Source organism: Pteropus vampyrus, unplaced genomic scaffold (assembly GCF_000151845.1).
Source record: "Pteropus vampyrus isolate Shadow unplaced genomic scaffold, Pvam_2.0 Scaffold45, whole genome shotgun sequence".
Lineage (NCBI taxonomy): Eukaryota > Metazoa > Chordata > Mammalia > Chiroptera > Pteropodidae > Pteropus > Pteropus vampyrus.
In genome coordinates this window covers 4482734-4488571 of record NW_011888826.1, presented here as the reverse complement: position 1 = coordinate 4488571, position 5838 = coordinate 4482734, and the positions used below count along the sequence as shown (strand labels likewise).

Here is a 5838-nt window from a genome sequence, read left to right as displayed (position 1 = left end):
ATCCAATAACCTCTGAAAACAGTGTTTATAGTAAAAATGTTAAAGTTCACAGACCTTAGCTTAGTAGCTAAATCCACTTTTTTCTCTCTTCTCAAGAGCTTAAATTCTCTGTACTAAGGAGTAAGTCAGGAATAGTTTAGGCTTGTGTTGCCTAACTTACAAAGACCTATTTTCAAAATTGCATACATAGGTTAAAAATAAGTTAAAACAACAAAGAAAGGTTTGCAATGAAAAGGCATCTTCAAAATTATAATTATAGTTGTTTTAATGCCTGACATCACCACTAGATTGTTCTATCCAAGAGAGAACTGGATTATTGTGTTCAATCAGCAATTGTGACAACAGTTTCCTTAGTGTCCCACATAGAGCTTGGCATATAATAGACTCTCAATAAATTATTTTTGGTTGAATACATTAGAGGAAACCTAAACATTCTGATATAAGCTCAAGTCTACAAATGAGACTTGAAGTGTGTGGCATGCCTAAGAAAATGAAATGGGTTGTAGCAGAAACATCTCTAAAATCCATAATGGACCCCCAGCTGCATGACTCTCAGTTCAGTGCTCTTATGACCACAGTCAATTTAAACTGAATTTTTTTTTCTAATAATTCCCAAAGCAAGATTCTTTCATGGCCGCCAGATTAAAGAGCTCTGCAGGGCTCTTGTCTCCCACTCCAAACTAAATGCATCCAAGGCACCTACAACTTACCTGCCAGTTTCAGGTGTAAAAGGTAAAGAATTAAGCACAGCGCCTCCATTAGAAGATGAGGGATGAGTACTATGTGTGGCTTTGGCACAACAAACAAACAAACATGTGGAACAATGTATGTCAGGACATCGCCAAACTTTTTAGTTATTTATCTTCTTTCTTAAAAGAGTGAATGGGAAATGGAGAATGGGAACAAGATTGTTAAACCTTATAATTTTACTCACCACTCGCTTCTATTCTACAGAGAGGGAAACTTATGACAATTCTTCTGCAATTGTGGAGCTCAAGGAATAAAGGGCTTCACAAAACACTCCAAGTTTTTGTTTTCCTTACTCATAGTATACATAGGTACCTCCAATTATTAAATTTCTAGAGATACATTCAAGTCCAAGAAATGAAATAAATTCCCTCATATTAAAGTGAAGGAAACTGAAGTCCAGAATTCTGCTCTCCTTAATGTCTTCTGCTCTGTCCCTATTGAAGAGAACTCACGAAGATGCTCTGTGGGAGCCGGGTGTCCCCTGGCAGCAGCTGCATCCTCAGCTTTCTTCCCAGGAAGTGGGAGGTGGGGGGCTCTTTCAGCACCTACAAAGTTGAATTCATATTAACATGAGTCTTTCATGGATCTTGATTTCCGGTGAATCAACGAATCAATGGGAATGTGGAATACCTTCGCTTTAGCCCCATATCCACATATTAATATTTTTAATTTTTCCCCAGTATTGACTCTCCATATCTGGTTTTAAGAAATCACCTCACAGTAATTTCTCCCTCTAGGTTCCCACTGGTGAAATTACTCTAATCTTTTGAGACTCTTCCTCTCATTGACTATCATCTTCTCTGATCTAGTGACAACTGAAATATCACCCACTTTCTATCTTTAAAGGTATTAGAATTAGAAATAGCTCCATTTTTTCTTCTTGACATTTGTCTAACTTGACCTTCAACACCTCACTTATTCCTCTAAGGATTTTGACTAGAGTTATCAGGGACTACTTATTGAATAAGTGACAATTTGAGGTAGACCTAGAAGAATAAATAGAATTTTGGAATGGAATTTTGACAATGTCTTATAAATCTTTCTAATATATCCCTTAGCATAATGCTTGATAATAAAAATAAACAACGCAATAAATAAATGAATGAATCAGGGAGATAGTACATGAGTCAAGATAGAGGGAACTACATGAGGTAAGGCAAACTGAGTTATAATTTGGTAGAGACTCTAGGAAATAGTAGTTTAGTTCACAGATAATCTTGAATGCCAGTATAAGGCATTGGGGCTTTAGTGGACAAGGGGCTTTTTTCATTGGGTGTAATATGAGTGATGCTTTAGAAGCTTTATATAGGATGGTAGTTTGTAGGAAAGCTTAGAGAGAGATGTTGGAGGTAAGTTTGCAAGCTACTGCAGTAGTAGTAGAGATGGGCATGGAAGACATATATTACACTAGTAATAGTAGGAAATGACAGAAACCTATGGTAAATGCATTTAAACAAAATGGAAATGCTTATAAGTAATATGAAATGGAGAGTAAGGTATTGGAAATAGTCAAATATTTAGCCTATGTGTTAAATCCTACATCAGGGAAATAGAATTTTAATAACAGTTAAAGAGTTGAACAATTAATTCAGGGGAGAATTTCAGACTTTCTGTGTTTATAATCCAACTCTACCATTAATCTGTGTCACCTTGGGAAAATTATTTATTTGCTCTCTGGCACAGTTTTCTCATGAGTAAAATAAGGATAGTGGTATACTTCTCTTCTAGAGTTGTTTTAAGGATCGAAAGAAAATTATGTCATACGCATAGACTACAAGTTGACATATTAGAAGTTCTCAATAACTATCAGATGATGATGATGATTAAATTGAAAGTTGGCGCATATCCAAGCAGAGATGTTTAGGGAAAAGTTAAAAATATATGATCAGACTTAGAAAATAATTGTGACTAGAGGATTCTTAGAGTTTATGTTAGATTTGGGTGTTGGAATTGACTCTGAGATTAAGAGATTACCCAGAGAGTGATAGGAGTACATGGAACAGATGAGGACTGGACAAAGAGCTCTGGAAAGTAAAGTACAGTAAACAGAAGAAGGAACAGCAATAGTGCAGATAGTGCATGTTTAGGGAGATTAATATAATTGTGATCATTAATATAAAAGGTTGCAGAGAAGAAGGTAGAGATAGAGGATAGGAAAGCTGATTTGATAGGAGCAGCAAGAGGGATGTTTCAGATGCAACCTGGGGCAGAAATCAGATTTTAAGGATTCAAGGGTTGACTCAGTGAAGACATGGAGACAGTGAATGTAGCTCTTCCTTCAATGACTGTGGTGAGAAAAGGAGGAGCTGGTGTGGGAGCAGAAACAGAGAAAGTTTGATGTTGATAGAGGATTTTGAGCACATTTTGGAAGGAAACTGAATCTGAAGAGTGAGGAAAGAGGAAGAGTAATTTTTTCTCTTCACAGCTTCTTTTTCTACTACATCTTCCACTCTTTAATTCAGTTCAACATTGAGTGTCTGTTCTGGACCATGCACTATTCTTGGGACTGGAAGCAAAATGACAACTATCACCTTGACCCTTCCCTGCAGATGGTATTCACATCAATTCAGCATGATCCATTGAAGACAACCAGTTGAAATGTGGTGAGTAGCTGCTGCCTCATTGTTAGAAGTACAGTGCTTTGAGAACACAGAGGAGGTTGGTTGGTTCTTTGCCCCAGGCAGAGAGGAGTTAGGATGTTTTTTTTTTTTTTACATAATCTTATGAGACATTATTTCTTTTGTTAGAGTTTTTAATGCTAAAGATAATAAATCTTCTTTTCTATAGATAAGGTAATATTAATTGTTTATTTGCAACATTAACTTTAGCTTTTCTTCTTTATAATCTCCAAGCCTTAATTATAAAGAATCCCAAGCTCAAATGTTGCTGGGTACCCTTTCCACAGCCTCATCCTGGGCCAGTGAATTTGCATTAGATAGCGATTTGCACAACATAGTGATTAGACATTTATATACCTTACAAGGTGATCACTCTGATAAGTCTAGTACCCAACTGACACAATACAGTTATTAGTTTTCTTATAACATCTCTGCTATGCCCTGCCTTCTGTACCTTAAATCAGGAGTCTCTTAAATTATTTAACATTATCATTGTCTTCTGTATTTTAGTTTTTCTTATGAATCAATTCCTTCCTTGAAACATTTTTCTCTAGCATTCTACTTGTCTCCATTAATTTTTATGCTATGCCCTCTTTTCTTATTATATTTTAAATGCCTTTTCTCTTAGGCTTTTTGAAAACATTGTCTTGTAACAAGATAAAAATCAAGATGGAATTTGAAATTTTTCTTTTCCTACAAATAAATTTTCCTCTTGCTTTCCTTCAACTGAGATTTGACCGTTGTCAAAAAGAAGAATAAAATGAATAATTTCTAGTCATTGGACAGAGATCCATACACAATCATAAATTATTAAGATTTTATTTATTTATTTTTTCATTCATTGAACGAATATTATTGAGAGCCTTTTATATCCAAAAATGAAGTATTCCCAGACCCAATTCTCAGAGTCAAATCCACCTACCATGGCCGTCTACTCTCCCTCCTTCAAATAATCCATATGCTCATGCTCTCACCCCTTCTCCCTATCAAAAGCTGCTAAGAGAAAAGAATCTAAAATTACTCATATTACAATGTGAATGAGAGATAGCCTGAATCTATAATCCATCTCACAAGTATTTTAATATCAAAATGAATAAAAGTTATAAGCAACAACAAAATCAAGACAGTGTTATTTCAGACATTATCAGGAGGAGAAGACTTTCTGTGAAAGAGGAGGACCGGTCATCTCAACACCAGGGAAGTGACACCACACAATCACCAGTCCTTTCCAGCTGTCTTAATGTCTTGATAGATAACCTCCAATGTGCCTACATGATGGAGAAAATTTGACTTACTGGATGTGTACAAACTCTTCAAATTTGTTGTACATCATTGAGTAACTTCTACTGCATGCTTCTTGTGCCATATGTGATAGCCACATGAGAACCTGTGAAGAGATAATAAAAGGAAAAGACCAAAATGACACACCAGGACATTATAAGGGAAGACCAGTTATGTTGGATGTACCAACCTTGCTCATATACTTAACTTCTCCTGTCCTTGCCTAGAATGTTGTTACTTGCTTCATTTTGAGTCTATCTCCTGCATTAATCCTTCATAAAGCCTTCCACATCTTCCCAACAGGCTATAAAGTGATCATTCTCCCTGCACTTTCTTTGGTCTGCTAAACCACTGTACTTTATATAAGTACAGTGGCTTTTACTCTACATATCTATATTTTAGTATTTACCATACTGCATACTAATAACAAATTCTTTATTTACCTCTGACACTTTATTCTTTGAGGGTGGGGTAAGACTGTCCTGTTCTGTTTCGAACTCTCTGAACCTTTAAAAATAAGTCCCTAAAATCTAATGGTTTAAAGTGTCTTTAGTTAACAAAACTGGGATTAAATAGGGGGAGACTTTAATAATTGCCATCAGGGTGCATTCTACATCAAATTAGTTTAATCAATCATTGTGATAACACCTACATTCGAAAGATTATGATCAAGTCTACAAATTTGCAGAGAATTTTCCAAGGGTAGAGGTGTACCTCAAAAAACCATTTGCTTGTGAGTGTTTTTTTAAAAAATGGAAGAAACCCAAAATAATAAGAAGTTTCTCACAGAGATTTTGGAAGGTTCTACATCAAATTGCCTCTTAGAATACAATTTACTTCATAGTGTGTTACAAGTTGCAAGAGGGCAATAAGTAAAAAATTTGTTTTGTGACTTGGAAAGTCCCTGGAAATTTTGGCAAAAGATAAATCTATTACATCGATATTGTACAATTTTTATTTGTATTGACCAGGCAAATGGCTATACAAGCTTGAAATGAAGGCTACACCTAGTACATCTCCTTGAATTTTTTATATAGATGATAAAAATAATTGATAGTTTAAAAAGAGCACTCCTTCTGTGATCATGAAATGTGTTACAATTGAGTCAACAATCTTCTTATTTTCTATGGTAAAAATGAACTGTCATTACCTTTTAATTTGTAACACAATTTCAGAAATTATAAACTTG

At 35.2% G+C, this 5838-nt stretch overlaps 1 long non-coding RNA gene across 1 annotated transcript in view; it reads right to left on the bottom strand.

Annotated features, from left to right (window-relative positions):
* Positions 1–1164: 1164 nt before the first annotated feature.
* Positions 1165–5838, bottom strand: part of LOC111738968 — an 18602-nt gene continuing 13928 nt past the window's right edge. Inside the window, exons 3-4 of the long non-coding RNA XR_002780044.1 lie at positions 4664–4755; positions 1165–1295 (exon numbers count right to left, since the gene is read on the bottom strand). This is a non-coding gene — a long non-coding RNA (uncharacterized LOC111738968). The remainder of the gene's footprint in view (positions 1296–4663; positions 4756–5838) is intronic.